Below are 17,645 nucleotides of genomic sequence, written 5' to 3'. Positions count from 1 at the left end.
TTACCTCTTGTTACATTCATTTTGTTTTGATTAAGAGTTTCCATCAGAAGATGTGATAACCATCAAGTTTCACGATCAATCGGACCCTGACGTTGAGCCTGGTGTCATCATTGAGTGTCACGTGACTCCTCACGACCAACCATCTCCACCAATCACAATGTATGAGATAACCGTTGGTGGCGTCGAACTCTCGAGATCGCCTTCACCTCAAACTCGTCTTTCTCCTCCTCCCCGCTGGTGTGTGGACGTGTCGTGTAAAGGAAGCAACGGACTCAATAATACAACAACAGCGTCTATTTACTGTCCAAAACGTAAGTACTCTTTGTCTACTTTCAAGTGCTGTCTATAATTCAGATGAAGAGTTCTGTGCAATGTTGTTATTGTTGTTACGTAGAAGGGTGGGTGGAATTGTGTCCATAAAACAATGTTAAAGAAGTGATTACATGATGTACATGTACTACAGTATGAGTCTTGAATTTGAAAAGTATTTTTTTTTAGTCTTTTTTTATTCATTGTTCCATATTCCACATTTTCGTACAACACAACTGTCAATTTGAGACCGAATTAATTAAATGTATTCGGACAAAATATGACGAACCTACTGAAAAGCAAAAGCTTGTAGGATTTAGGCTTAGTAGTGATAGTACACGCTAAGTACAATTTGTCATTGACGAAAATGACGAAATATGCGAGAATACATGTCGAAAATGTAATGAATTTGAAGAATCGACCAGAAATAATGTTCATAATTAAACTGCGGGTTCCAATGCTAAATATCGTAGCAATTTAATCAAACAAATATAATTACCCGAGTAAGGCATCCTTGTGAGTACGCAGAGATATTTCATGGGATCACGATCAAATTAAAAGTAGGATTAAGATTTTGCTTAAAGGAACTAAGAAAAGTTCTCTGCTTGCATGAGTTCGCTAGGAAAGCCATTGGTATTACTGGAGACGATGGTGTGGGTTTTTCATACTTTAGTGCGGGTGTTGGCTAAAGTATTTTGATATTACGATCCAAGTATCTTACAAAACTTTCACTTGACTGATCACCATACTTGGATAGATGCACCTACAGCAGACGCCCTGTCAATCAGACTTCAGGAACAACAGGACGCCAACCATCCAGGAGGAAACCTTTTGGTCACGTGTCAACTGAAACCACGTGATCAGCCTTACCCTCCTATCCATACATTCGTCATAAAGGTAGACCAGGAGATAGTTTCGTCGTCAGCGGTCCCTTACTTTATCATAGCACCTAGTCCAGACAAATGTGCTCACTTGACTTGCCTCGGTCAAAATGGCGTTGGCTCTACATCGGTTGAAAAGACCTACTGCCCCACGGATGGTGGTAAGAACTGAAAGCGTCCTGTGCATAAAGTTGTTACGATTAAAAACTTTAGTAAAAATGAAGGGATGGATAATGGAACATCATTCTGAATCACCACTGATTCTGCTTTAGTCCCTGGCTTGGGGAATGCATTTGGGTATTATTATCATAGGAGACAGTTACATCGAAACTACTTGCCATTAAAAAAAAAAAATGAGTCAGGCAGGTTGTTAAAGGCAGTAAGGTTGAAAGTACATGAGAACTTGAGAGCTTGAAATAATATATGCCCAAAAAAAAAAGAGGATAAGCAAAGGTAGCGTCAGGTTTTAATCTTCTTATTCAACCGAAAATGACTCCATTAAACTTACTTTAAAATGAGACAAACGGAGAATGTGAAGATGCTTTTGATAGTTACAATTCACGTGTATGCACGAACACATCACTGGAATATATATATATATATTTTGTCACTTAAACTTCCCCCACTTCAGTTCCGACAAGTCTACATGAAATCATTTCCGTCGTGACGGAAGATCAAGATGGTGAAAACAAACTGACGATCACGTGTCATACTGACCCGGAAGATATTTTCGACACTTTCGAAATCGTAATCGACGGTGAGGTACTGTCTTCGTCATGGCATCCTACCGTCGTACTGTCACCTCGTCCTCACAAGTGCGTAAATGTCATGTGTAACGGAAGCAACGTACACAGCTGGGGTACTTCACTCGATCTGATATGTCCAGGAGGTACAATGAGGTTTGGTTTAAATATTCAACTTAAGGAGGCTGTAGCCTTAGTCCATGAAGTAGGCCCTATCACTAACAAGATCAACTCTGTGTTGTTTGGAATAGCGATCTCCACCAATATGACTAAAATTTATCCTAGAATTGTAGCATGCATTCAACCTTTATAGTCAGACTGATAGTATAGTCGCTACTGAGGCGACGAAAAAAGATGAGTCCTTTCAAGCTTTTTTGAAGCTTCCCAGGCTATGAACTGACTTCCAAGAGTTTTGCCGTAGGTTTCTTATGATGTAGATCAAGACCGATGCTATCCCCGTCGCATCGGAATTATCTTTCTTTTTTTTTTTCTTTTTTTAGACCAAGAAACGCATTCCAAGTCAGTTGAACCAATCACATTTTAGTAACTTTGTTTGGTGTGATTGTATTTCCCAATTTTATTTTATTATTATTTTGTTTGACTGTATTCTAATTGATTTCCCTTCTTTCGTTATGTCTTTATTTCAGACGATGTAATTGACATTAAAGTTGCTGAGCAATGGGGCGATGGAAATGACGTTATGTTTGCAGTGTCGTGTGACGTGCCTAGAGAGTATCAACCACATCCAGGCGTCCACTCATTCGCAATCACAGTGAATAATGTTACGTGGTCCATACATGGCTCCACACCAATCTCTGTCAAGCAGTCACCTGATAGCTGCACCACTATCACGTGTGTGGGAGTGAACGAGTATGGGTCGACTACGACATGGAAGACGTTTTGCCCTACAGGTGAGATATGGAACAGCGGCAGCTTACCTTCTGTAACTCTGAGTGGCTGTTGTTTGGTTTGTTCGTTTGTAGCTGTTGAATTGCTTTGGATTATTTGTGTAAATCCGTAAGTTAATTGTCCTGTAGAGCTTTCCTTTTAGCCTCAAAATAGTATCCAATTGTTTTTATCGTTTCTTTCTTTTTTTTTTGTTTTCTTGTTTCATTCCCTTTTTTCCCCTGATGTTTAGCTTAGATAACAATTAAATCGTAAAGTGAAATAGCACCTGAAAACCCTTCTACTTGAAGCCTGAATCCTTCCACCTTTATACATCGACGTGACCGGTCTTTATCCCGGTATCAGTGAGTACATGCAGCTAGAGCTAGATCTCATAATTATAGCGGTTATGTCACACGTACATAGATGAAGTGGATAAGGCAGAACTGAACATATGACTTGCTACCTTCCACTGCTGTGGCAAATCCAACAAAACTTCTAGACTCCTCTTAGTAATGCTAACCTTAACCATGATTAATTTGTGATCGTACTCTAAACTTATCATACATTTTTGAATAAGGTCTATCTTGCACTTCAAATTAACACCAACCTGTACGATATCCCAACAGATAAGTTTTGTCCAGAGATGGAAACTGTAGAAGGAGTCTTGCACCAGGAATCCACCACTGCAGTATTGTTAACGATCGCCTTCATCTTATCATTGGCGGTGTGTGTTGCTGCAGTCATCAGGCGAAAACAAATCTCTACTCCCACCGAGGTGATGTAGCATGATTTAACATGTTTATATATTTCATATATCTATATACATATATATATATATATATATATATATATATATGAGTATATGAATATAAGAACGACCCAAGTCCAATTTTTGGCCAAATTTAGTTTGACATGGGAAATTGTAGCTTATGCATGGACTCATCTTGTGTGTAAATGATAAATCCTAATTACCCCCGGAAGTGCCTGAAATGAATGAGTTAAATCTTATATTAATGTAAGAATGAAGGACTTGGGTCATTCTTACATTCATATAATAGCGCCCTCTCTCATCCTTCTTCCATCTCTATAGCAGAATATCATGTATATGAATCAAAGAACGACCCAAGTCCATATGAATCAAAGAACGACCCAAGTCCACCACACAAAATGGCCTCTCCACAATTAATGTAAATGTTAATTGTCATAATAATATATGTTCTAATTTGTATATACAATGTTGCCTTCCCATCACAGTTAAATAGAATATTATTGGACAAATAAAAAAGATATGAAGTTTTTTTTTAGTTTACTCGAAATGATCTTTCATGGACTTGGGTCGTTCTTATATTCATATGCTCATATATATATATATATATATATACAAACAAATGCATATATGCATATTACTCCCACCGAGGTGATTGTGAATAATTTAACCTGTTTATATATTTCATATATATATATATATATATATATATATATGTCATGTATATATATGCATATTATATATATATATATATATATATATATATGATTATACATATAATGCATAATACTTCATACTTTGATAGTCACTTCATTTCCTTTGTCCTTTTTATTAGTCGTAAGAAACTATAACTTTATCTTGATTAATGTAAGTCACTATTCCATGATATGATATCTGCTCTGATGTGAACATGCTGTATTGTCTTTCGTAGCCAAATAATGTAATGTTGCATGCGTTGCTTCGTTTTATAGGATACTATGGGCATATAATGACTCATTTTCACTAAGTGTCTGCAATAAATAAACTCCTCCGTCATTGACATTTCTTTTTGTCTTTTTTCTTTGCAGCTATCAATCACAGATTCGACTTCATAATCAAAGGTAAGCACGACTGGCAGTGAATGAAGATGCAATAGAATCTGGACACCTTGCTTCCTGTAAAAGACAAAAAGTGTCATTAGTAACGGTACGGTTTATCAGGCATTCAATAAATTTAAAAAGTCAATGCAATTATTACTTCTAGTTCTTGATATTGCAACTAAACGAAAAGTTACCCTATTCATCGACGAGAATTTATGAATATTTTAGAAGTAGCGATTTTGATAAAAAAACAAACAAACAAACAAATAATAGGCATACATAATCGGGCTGGATTCGAACCAACTACCTCCTGATCACCGGACAGGCGTCTTGTCCACTAGACCAGCGAGCTTCTGCCCGACAGCTCGCGCTGGTTCTAATTCTTAACATGCAGCGAGTATGGCGTATTAATTCAACTTCATTTGAATATCACTTTGGTGCTTATTTTTTTGTCTATGCATGGGCATTTGTTAATAAGTATTCTTAATTTCTCTCTCTGTGCTATATCCCAACAAGGTTGCAGGTGACTGAAGATGTGACACGGCGATTGCAGTCACAGACCCCATACCCAGCTCAACAAACCCTGGAAGACCTTGATAATGCAGAAGGATATCCCTCACCTCATGGGCTCTAGATTGAATATAGACCTTTTCGGTTGTGGTGCTGTATTTTATGCTAATGTGTATTTCAGCCATAGCTGGGGTCTCTAGTGTGCCTAACAATAGCTGCTATATGTACTGCTATAGCAATGCACCCGAACAATCACCTAATCAATTGAACCGCCCTTTCTAATTTTGGAAGAAACCAGACATGGCCGACATAAATTACAATGTTTTAAAACCGAATAGGTCTACAATAGAGTATTGTTGGAATTACACACACACAAAAAAAGTAAATGAAATGAAATGGGAGTGCCAGAGCTACACAACGTGTACAATCATGATAACGTAGTGCAAACTAGGCGTCGGTGAATACCAGTGAACCATCCGCTACCAATTAAACCTAATCGAGAGACTTTCATAGCAATCAAATCACATCAGGAAACATCGTCACAAATATTGGCAGGGAGCTTCAGTACAATGTAGCTCGTATCGGCCAGTTGTTCAATATCATTCAGAAATACAACATCAACCGGTTTTAAATTTGTAGTTTTAGAGTACAGTTTATATACATTGCTATGATCAGATTGGATGAATTCTCTACCTTAATCAAGTTTATTGTCAGAATTAGCGGAATGTGCATCCAATATCGGTACTGTGTCTTGCACTGTTGACAAGATAGATGCTCTCTCTCGCACACATCATAATACGAGTTACACAGCATACTTGGACAGACATGGAAAACGAGGCAATAAGTTGAAGTGAAGACAACAAATTTAAAAGGAATCAAATGTTATATCTGTCCGGACGATTCGAGTATTTACTTGTTTATAACTCGTTGCAAGATTTGAAATGGTTTTCGCAATCATTTAACTCAAGTTTTACATTAAAGCTGTGCAATTCTGATCTGTTTCATGCATTCTACCATTTTAGGTGATTTTGAAGCAAAATGCAACAATAATTGTCTCTTCCGAAAGTTCCATGGCAATTTAAGTTAAGGTATAAAATGCATCAAAGGCAGTCTCACCCTCTTACCCACTATGCTAAACACATTTTTCTTTCTTTCACAATCTCAACTACGATCATGAACTTACTGCACATAATTATGGAATATAAATGGGTCTTTCTTTCACCAAATTGTCACCGCGCCACCTGGTTATGTGCATCTTTATGAGTACTTTCAGATGTGTGGACAACGACGATTATGTAATTGTGCATCTTCACAGGCAAAAGAACCGTTTACCTGATTTCAGTCTTAATTGCCTAAGGCGCCTTTTCAGACTCGGATGCCTCTGGGGAAAACACCAATAATGAGGGAAAGAAGACTTTAAAACATGACCATCTTTGTTTCACAAAATGATTAGAAATGACTGAAGTGGACTTTAGTGTGCACAACAATGTTACGTTGCTTAATGGTAAGACATTCATGTCGTCTTCTGTTACTACCCGTGCTTACTCTGAAACAATGTGCGAAAAATGGGAAAAAATCAGAGGTCAAAAAACACGATCAACCTGTCAAAATATTTGCTTTCTCATGTAAAATAGGGCCGACGTGCATTTCGCCAACGAAATTGCTTGAGGTATGTTGTCCCAATATCCACTACCTTACTGCACATTCAGTTAAGAGTTATTATCGCTGACGTATCATAGTATAATACTCTGTTGTTATAATCTGTGCATGTATAGTATTTCTCAAAGCACCATTTTGGTTTTGTACAAACTGATAGCTGTAACGACTATTGGTGGTGACGCAGAAAACAAAGCAGGAAAGCATGTTTAAAATGTTATGGAAACTTTCGACAGAAACAGATGCATGAATCAACTAACGAGTGAAGAATGTCCATGTGTGTTTTCGATGCTATAAGAGCATACTAAGAGTAATTGTGCAGTCATACTAATTTACATATACATTTGTTTAAAGCTTACACAAGCAAGCTCCAGGATGATAGCTAATAAGGTTTTCGCATTTTTTTCTTTGTCTCATAAAAGGATATAATAATTATCTTTTAAATAAGAGATGACAATAGGCACTGAAGACAAAGTGTAACGTATTCTCATCTAGATACTTAATATGAAAGTTATGAGTTTACATTTTGCCACTTAAATTGTTTATTACCACAGTGTTTGATTACACAAACGGCAGATTTTGACGACAGGCTACGAAACCATCGAATGAGAGACATATCCTCGATTTGCATTTAGAAACATGTGCTTTTTTTATGCAGATTCTTACAAACATGTCATGACCTTCTGTATCATTAAACTGCAACACAGCTACATGTTCCCAGTAAGATTACTGGTTTAGTGTGTGATTGTTTGATTATTTCTGTATTGTGTCATCGTAAGAAATAATTGGCATGTACTGTAACTCCAATTTTACCTTGGTGAATGGGAGGTAAGCCCTCCCTCGCAACAAGTACTAATGTAGGTGCTACCAAAAACATTTCCAACTTTTGATCCTTAGTTCAAAAACTATACATCAGATGACGCTGTCATTGATACAAGTTATAACTGAATAGTGTACAATTTAGTTGGAGGTGATTTGAATATGAGAGCAAGAATTGGTTTCGCTTAATAAATTCATGATTAAGTTCCAGATTTTAGTCAAATTTGATCCCTATGTACAAAATTGAACATTACACAAGAACCAATGATGTGTATGTGATTGTGTGCCTGCAATGACCGTAAAAAATAGACATGAATGCCACCAATACCTTTTCAGAGCTCTGCTGTCTAGGCTTCTGGACTTTTTCTCCAAGGCACATGAATAATTTATTAAAAATTCATGGTGGATTCAATTCAATTCAATATTCAATAGTTTATTTATTTCCATCATCACAAAGAAAAGAAAAGAAAAAGTTGACATAATCCAAAGTGATACAATTTTTTTTTCATTTCTCTTACACTCGTCCGATAAAGGATTTTTTTTTTCAATACAATATAAATTATACACGAATGATGTCGTAAAAAAGAAACAATGCACTTTGTCATGGCAACAAAAATAGTAAATAATCACAATGATGGAAAACAGTGTTCCACTAAAAAAGCCACGCTTGTAAAACGTGGAACACTGGAACAAAACAACAACAGCATCAATTTGTTATACCAATAAGACATATTCATTTTAAATTCTTCTATATACTATTGTACATTTTACTCATTGATATAATGATGTTGATACTATAAACAATACTTACTAGGATTTTAGGATGCAAACGTATAAACTATATAACATATCACATTTGTGGCACAGACACTATGGGGCCAGGTGTGCCAGGAAAATTGAACGGAAAGGAAGATATGCAATCGGCCACAAAAAACATAACGACGACAACAACAACAATAACACAATACACAGAAATAACAGAATTTGAGGAAATGCACTCAGACAGATACTGGACAACGAAGAACGAGGAAAAAGGAGCAGGGAAGAATAGAGAAGGAAAAGGAGAGGGATGGAAAAGGTCTGTGGACACACTACAAAATCTCAAGGAAAAGTGAAACATGACGGGTTTTTTCATTGAACAGAATTAACTGGTATATTTAGAAAACAAATATTTTTTGAGTTTATACTTAAATGTAATTAACTTCACAGATTCTTTTAGATCATTATCTAAGCTATTCCAAAATCTGGGTCCGGTATAAACAAATGTATTTTGAGTGTGTACAGTTCTAACTAAGGGAAGATGAAATTCTTTAGATTGTCTAGTGGGATAATTATGTACGTGGCTGTTACGGTGAAATAAAGAATAACATATTTTGGGTAGATGATTGCAGTTGTAATTAAACATAAATTGACCAAGTTGAAACAAATACAACTCTTTTATTTTCAGAATTTTGTGCTCAAGGATTGCCCTGGGCACTGCTAGTTCAGATTCATGGTAAAGTGTAAAAAGCATGCACATGAAAAATCATAAGGACATGTTTTCATGTGTTTGCCTACACTACATTTCAGGATGAATAAAGACCTGCTGTGGCAGCTAGAAGTTCTCATGAATATGTGACTCTGCACCTCAAAACAAACAAAAAGTCGCTAGACATGAATTTTTTAGTTAAGACCATATTCTGAAAGAGCAGACTTTAAGCTTTAAAATGATGTATAAATTCAAATGGACTCTCCTAACCTATCTAAATATTGGAAAGAAAACACAAACTCAGGAAAAGCGTGAACTGAGAAAAGAGGCTCTGAAGTACAGTGTCTATTCAAGCGCTTAATCTTTACCAAACCGTGCTGGCTGTGCGATGAATGGGACAAAAAACAGGAAGTAAACCACCAGAGTAACAACAATGAAAGAATTATCAGATTAAAATGAATTAAACATGCCTCATTAACACATTCTGTCCATAATCAATGCCAACTTTCAAAGCAGTAGCACTATCCTTTTAAAAGTTATAAGAGTTGAAAGTGAAGAGTGTGGACAAGGTTTTTCAGAAATGAAAAGGGGATTCTAAAGACACACCTAATCACACTATTCTACCCAAAATGTTCGAGATAAACTACTAAAAAACACACTTTCCTGCCCGTTTTATAAGACCAAATTTTAGCATAATGTACAAGAAGACCCGCTCTTTCAGAAAATATGAAAAAGTCAAGTTCGGCTAGGTTGACCCATTTCACTTATTTTCAGTCCTCACCCAAAATCAGTGTATGCGACCTTATGTTCGTTTTGAGGTGCACGGTCACATATGTAATAGAGAACCCCAGTCTTGGCCATTGTTCAGGATCATTGTCAGGGTGTTGAGCACACACTCCCACAAACACTTGTCCCCTGTGCAAAGTAAAACATTTGTACAGAGGGTTGAAAACAGAGCAAAATCTGAATCCTAACTTCAATATAAATCTTGAATTCAATGAAACTGATTGATGCTATCATTTTTTTTTTAAATTACCTCCATAAAATTGTACGCTGTTCAGCTATTGCTCATATCAATGTTAGTGTAATCTGATAAATAGTTTTCGAGCTATTAAGGATAACAAGCGGAAAACGTTTGGTTTTTTTTTTTTTTGTACATGTATGTGAATATCATGACCACCTAGGAACTTAATGGATGGAACAAGTTAATGAAATGCTTTGTTACATTAGGCTGTGGGGAAAAGAAACATCCATGAATTCGATACTATTACAAACACAGTACATCCTTCACATACAACATGCAATCGATCAAGTAAAATCAACATACTATTTAGGATACAAGCTTTCTGGACAACTTGAATCTAGCCGTTTGGATAAAATTTGCTCTTGGTGTCCTAAGGTGTAAATCATTGGCGAAATCGTGATGAAAAAAAAAAGTTCAATCTATAACCGGGAGGTGGTATGAAAGGAGAGGACACCAAAATCTCTCGTTTCAATTCAATTTGCATTCAAATGAAATTTGAATTCCAATAACATATGTTTGCTTTTGATTAATTACAAATTCAAAGGAAACAAAACGTACAATGTATTACAAGAAAAATGCATATGACTTCAGCGATTAAAGGGATTCGATACACTCGATACATTCATTACTACCTAATTTGCCTAGCTCACAGCTGTCTCTTGCTCTCGTCTACAAACCTAAGGCTCTCATGGAAAGAACATCTCCGTAATTAGATTTACATTCATTAACGTAACGGACATTATTTGTCTACTATACAACCGCAAGGCAGACAAAATAGAGTGTCAGGATATAAGCCTAAGACACCCTCATCAACACCTATGAGGAAGTGTAGTTCCGCTTAACTCTTCATGAGTTTGTTTTTGAAGCATGAAATATGAGTATCAACATGTCTGCCTTGCATCAATGTTTCAGCGTGGGCCTGTAATGAAGCAAATGGAACATTTATAAAAATGCGTACAAATTAGGTCGATTATCATGAATAAAACAAGTCTACTTAAGTGTCAATGAAATTAAATCTTCGTCCATGCATTTACATTGTACCCCACTGTCTCTCCCCTCCTCGGTTCCGCTAAAGTGAATGTCTACACCCTGTATATACGTCTTTTTACACAGTTATATGAAATGTCAATGATCAATGATTCTTTGATGCCATTTTTTCCATTTCTCGGCTTAAATAAAAGATGCTCTGCTCAAGGGAAGTTGCACATTGTGGGGAAAAGAAGAAAAGGGAAACGAGGCTTGTGTTATCAATTATTTTCTTAGAGAAAGTCTAAATAGACGAGAGATTACAAGATGGACTGAACCCCTATGTATATTTACAGAACAATGTTTGACTTCAGTGCATGGTATTTAGATGTATAGTTACAAAAATATGCAGCAAAATGTTTGTACACCTAAGGTTTTACACAAGTTAAAAAGGAGGTACCGTAGTTTTTCCAGTGAAAAAAAACAACGAAAAACAAATAACAACGACAACACAAGAGTTATAGCGAATGCTATTAGGCCTGTAAGCGATCGCAATAATATTATGTTCTTTATTCTTAATTCTTCGAGCGTGGGAACGTCGTAGGACAAACAATCGGACCCTGATGCAGAATCAACACACACCGTACCACACTTGATCATTACAAAAAGAAACAAAACCCTCGCGTTGAAATAACATATCAAATGGAAACATGAATGTAATCGTAATGTCGCAAGACAAAGTGAAGAAGGCTTTACAGCAGAAGAAGGGCAATGGTTGTGATCCTTATCCTGATCGTGAATCATAACATTGTTTACACCGTAAGGAATGCAAAATTGTCGAGTAAACAAAAACAAAAGCAAAAAAAAAAATGACTCACAGAAATGACTATGGAATGACAGAACGCTGCAGAAAGGATTTTTGTTCTAACAGGCTTTATACAAGCTGGCTTTAGTCTCGATGCTATAGCAAGGGACTCTCTTACAAAGTATAGAATCTTGACTCACATCCTGTAACGTGACTTCCTATTTTTTTTTAATTCCATGACTGTTATCATAAACGTACTACTTTCAACAGCAGTATCCAATTACTGGCAGTGCATTATTTGAGCTCTCCTATTTTAAAGCGTAGCAGCAAATCTTCATACTGCGAGGTGATACGTTTTCGATAATCCCTGATGCTACACTTTATAATAACTTCACACATCGTTTTTTTTTTCCAATGTGAACAAAATAGAAGTAAACGTAAGAATTTGATGCTACAAATGATAAACATATTATACGAAAGAAGATAAACATCAGTCCAGCTTTGTATTTTGTACACAAGAATTCCTCAAACTTATTTAGTCAATTAAGAATAATAAAAAGCAAGGTAAACTGTACAACGAATGATCCGCTAAACGAATAATCTTAATTAACAGCACTGCGTAAGCTGCATGCTATCATTCACTGTTTAATAGAATAAACATTATTAAAATCCTGTCATTTTTCTCCATTGATTCCATGCCCTGTATAGATTTACACTGCACTTTTACCATGCATAACATGTTAACTCTGTGATAACTTGTACGTCACAAAAGTCACAATGGAATGTTGTAAAAAAAAATAAGCAAACTTTTGTAATAACAACAAAAATAGTATCAGGATCAGAAGATTTTTTTTTTGCGATAGACTGGTTATCTGGAATCGTCAAATGCATGGATTTTTTTTTTCGGCATTTAGCTATTAGGAAGTAGGCTAATGCTGTATAATTAGGTTGAACCATAGAACTTGAATACCGATATGTTTAATGATAAACCGATCCCTAGACCTTGATTTTTCAATACTGCGAAGATGACATAACTCATGGAGGTTGGTCTTATATACGCGGAATAATATTTGAGTGGCATATCACCGTCGTGTGCCTCCACGTCTGCCTGCAGTGCACAACCACACTCCAGACGTGAGGCTACCACAGTCCAGACGTGAGACCAATGTAGATATAAACGACCCGCAGATTTACGGCCTGTTCAGGAAGTCCGTACCGACTGCCCGAGTACTGTTTTGCTTCGTGGTAAGAACACTTCAAACTCTAAAGACGTTTAACTAGTATTCCACCTTGCCAGGAAGACCATCTTTTAATGTTTGCAGTAATATTAATAAATGTGTAATTTCATAGTTTGCATGAAAGTAGTTATCATATAAATATGTATGTGAACCAAGGGAGAGAGAGAGATATATAGTTGTGTATTTTCATCAGTTTTCCCCAATGACTTTCTTGCAGACGACACACTTGGACACTAAGATGATCGACATGGCGCATCAACCTCTAGTCACAGGCGGGATCTTGTTGTTCTTGGTGAATTCCTGTGGTAAGATATCTTTCCACAAAATTTCTAATCGCATTGTGTGTTTTTGTAATAAAGTATGTCATAAAAGTGCATATGAACTCTTCCAACAGCATTCATATTCCAATCAAATCTTTCCAAGTTATATCTCCTCTTTCAGATTGTTTGTTTTTAAAACTTCTGCGAGAATTTCATACGAAGAAGATGACACACTTCAAGCAAGACCATGGAATTATTTTCTTTTTTCAACCAATGCTTTTTCTATTTCTTATTACGTCTTTCGATAATACATCCGGAAATTTCGATGTTGATGTACTTTGCGAATAATTTCCTGGGCTCCTTTTTACAAAATACTTCATCTTAAATACATCTTAAAATATCACTTGAAAGTCTTCTTACTTGCTCCAGACAATGACTTCGTCAATTTTAAATCACTTCATTTGAACTTTATCTGCAGTTGCGATATCTTTGAATGTTCCAAATACCTTGACGGCTAACCGCCGAATCACTGCGCGGTGTACCGAAAACGGAGTGTTTGAGTCGCAGGCAGCGAGCTGGTTCTTGGACGGCGTCCAGATCACTAGGGGCGTGGTCACAAACAGCAATCAAGCTAGACAAGACGAAGGCTGGGGTTACCAGGGAAACACGCGATCAAGCCAACCTACAGAAACCTATCGTATAGGCTGACCGGAAAAAATACAGGATCGCCGTGAAAAGTGATTTCGAAGTGTTGACTCAGACAAGACTATACTCATCTTTCGGTATACTGCTACTCCGTCTGTGCAAGGCGATGAGTTACCAAGTAAATCTTTCTAGAAACGTCCGCCGACAGTGATGGATTTCTGCCGAGTAGATCTGTCATAACACTTGACGGGGTGATCACTGGCATTTTGATGCGTTGAGATGACTTCTCAGGATACAATGAAGATAATGAGAGGATGAAAAAAAAGTAAGCTGTGGCAATGAAAATTAAGAAAATGTGAGAACCTCTACAACAACATCTTACTAGGATGATGTGCTTAATTTGTTAATATTGTTTAACTTTAATTGGATCTGACAATAAGCTGAACATACTCTCACTAAAATATAAAAGTACTATTGCCCATAAGAATCTTGACAACATACCATACATCCATATTATATGAGTGCATATTATATAAACATATGTGTAACTACAATTATACTGATATCAAAGATCAAAACCCCAAACTCTATTCATTTCAATAGTGTGCAATTTGTTCAGCTGTTGGTATAAAATAATAACATTTCATAATCAAAAGTAGCATCGTATTCATATACAAAATGGTATTCAGTGGTCCATGGTTGGCTTCTATACATTTCCTTTAGTACGAAGCTAGTTTACCTATTCAAATGAAGTATATGAAGGAGAGTAAGTGAAGACGTTTCACAAGGCCTCCGCAGAGAGACGACAAAGACGGAAGTAACCTTTGTGCAGTGAAACGCATATGTGATGGAAGATCTTCCTTATTTCCATCCCTGGGGACGACAGCTGTATCATTCCCTGTTGAACAAAGGCTCTGAAATCTTATGAAACTAGTGATAAGATTTTGAAGTTGTTAAAAATAGCTGAATAAAGTACAGCATGTGTTTTCACTGTTCATTTCGATGAATTGTTAGGAAATACGTTAGGCACAAAATACAGCCATTGAATCGGCTTCTCTATGTTTCTAGGGAAGACGGAATATACATAAAATGAAATACTCACACACCGTGAGTACCTTCATGAAGAACAAGAGGAGATAGATATTAGTTCTAACTATATTCAGTAGAGGTAGACATACTATTTACATGAACAAACGTTATTTTTTATCGCATTTCGACCAACCTTTTCTGCCACGTCCCTCTGAACGGAAATGATAATTATTGACACTCAATCGTAATATAAGTGATCGTCTCATTGGTATGCATAATGGGATATCTTGCTTGTCTAAAAGATATAGCAATTTTTCAGCATTGCCATTGTAATTAAACAAATGATGCAGTTTCTTGACCGACGTCGACGGAAGTAACATTTAGGGCGCTTAATGCAAAAATCCTTCTAACTGCTTGAAATTCGAATACATCTACATGGGTCATGTAAAAGCAAAGAAGGAACAGAACTTCTAGAAACTCAAGAATATCAAACACTTTTCTCTCTTTCGTAGGAATTGCTGAGAAATAAGGATTCTGTATCCAATCAGTAACATATGTGTATCGACCAAAAAGAAGCAAACAGCATACCGGACTTCGACTACTCTACGGCTTTCTAGCATGATCTCTGAAATCACAGAATTTCGCCGATGAGGTGAAATAGCCTGCTATTTGGGATAGAGAAAGAGACAGAAAAAATCACATGCGTTTGGTTTACGTTTTAAATTTACTATCATGCGCATACGAATGAATATAAACGTCAGTACAGCTGCGTAGTTTCTTCCCATCTCCATGCAGGATAACAGCATGTTCGCGTGTTCGCATCTGAAATCCTGAAAAGAAATGGAAAAGTTTTGTGGTTTTCACCGTTTTGAGCATTCCTACGTATCTACTGGCTGCATAATGCTTATGAAAAAAATAGCAGTCTACAGATGGGGTAGGATTTTAGCGTGAAATGGGAGATGTGACATTTAAAAGTAGAAACCAAACATGATCCCGAAGTAATTATACATCTTAAGCATTAACCAGGTGTTTTGTCAGTATAACGAATTAGGAATTGATAAATGTAATAATTACAGTTGCTCCACTTGACCTATTGAAGTTGATAGAGTTATCTTATGCAGTATGCCTGTTTACGTGTTTTTGACCAGTAGCGAAGAGAGACTGGGACCCAACATGACATCCGAGACACGCACGCCAAACAAGTTACCTGGTTTCTGTGGCATAAATATCAAACTTTCTATCGGCCTCTCTACGTACTAACATCAAATACTGTAGCGATCGTTGCTATTACTACAAGACGTATTACAATGTCAACAGTGCGTTGACCTTCACCCCTTCCTCCTCTCATCACGGGAAGACGCTACAGTGCATCATTTCCGGTTCTCAACAATCAGCCACTCTGAACGTAAGACGTATGTATCCAGTATCATTATACAGTTTCATGAGTTAATTTGCGACAGGTTATGATATAATATTATATATGTGACCGTGCACCTCAAAAGGAACATAAAGTCGCACACACTGATTTTGCGTGAGGACTGAAAATAAGTGAAATGGGTCAACCTAGCCGAACTTAACTTTTTCATATTTTCTGAAAGAGTGGGTCGTCTTTAACATTATGCTAAAATTTGGTATCATAAGACAGGCAGGAAGTGTGTTTTTTTAGCAGTTTATCTCGAACATTTTTGGTAGAATAGTGTGATTAGGTGTGTCTTTAGAATCCCTTTTTCATTTCTGAAAAACCTTGTCCACCCTCTTCACTTTCAACTCTAATAACTTTTGAATGGATAGTGCTACTGCTTTGAAAGTTGGCATTAATTATGAACAGAATGTGTTAATGAGGCCTGCTTAATTTCACTTTAATCTGATAATCCCTTCATTGTCGTTACTCTGGTGGTTTACTTCCTGTTTTTTGTCCCATTCATCGCACAGCCAGCACGGTTTGGTAAAGATTAAGCGCTTGAATAGACACTGTACTTCAGACCCTCTTTTCTCAGTTCACACTTTTCCTGAGTTTGTGCTTTCTTTCCAATATTTAGATAGGATAGGAGAGTCCATTTGATTTGAGTTATACATCATTTTAAAGCTTAAAGTCTGCTCTTTCAGAATATGGTCTTTACTAAAAATTCATGTCTGGCGACTTTTTGTTTGTTTTGAGGTGCATGGTCACATACATATATATATGTGACAGTGCACCTCAAAACAAACAAAAAGTCGCCAGACATGAATTTTTAGTAAAGACCATATTCTGAAAGAGGAGACTTTAAGCTTTAAAGTGATGTATAACTCAAATCAAATGGACTCTCCGAACCTATCTAAATATTGGAAAGAAAGCGCAACCTCAGAAAAAGTGTTAACTGAGAAAAGAGGCTCTGAAGTACAGTGTCTATTCAAGCGCTTAATCTTTACCAAACCGTGCTGGCTGTGCGATGAATGGGACAAAAAACAGGAAGTAAACCACTGGAGTAGCAACAATGAAGGGACTATCAGATTAAACTGAAATTAAGCATGTCTCATTAACACATTCTGTCCGTAATTAATGCCAACTTTCAAAGCAGT

At 36.6% G+C, this 17,645-nt stretch overlaps 1 long non-coding RNA gene across 1 annotated transcript; it reads left to right on the top strand.

Moving 5' to 3' along the window:
• The first annotated feature begins 1,072 nt into the window (after positions 1-1,072).
• LOC139732094 (uncharacterized) lies at positions 1,073-2,682 on the top strand. The gene is made up of 3 exons (XR_011711009.1): positions 1,073-1,351; positions 1,822-2,079; positions 2,581-2,682. It is a non-coding gene; the product is annotated as an uncharacterized lncRNA (long non-coding RNA).
• The last annotated feature ends 14,963 nt before the right edge of the window (positions 2,683-17,645 follow it).

This window comes from Diadema antillarum, unplaced genomic scaffold (assembly GCF_040938485.1).
Source record: "Diadema antillarum isolate AM-2024a unplaced genomic scaffold, OU_Dant_1.0 seq00000399_RagTag, whole genome shotgun sequence".
NCBI lineage: Eukaryota > Metazoa > Echinodermata > Echinoidea > Diadematoida > Diadematidae > Diadema > Diadema antillarum.
The sequence above is the reverse complement of the archived record's forward strand: the minus strand, read 5'-3'. Positions and strand labels throughout refer to the sequence as shown.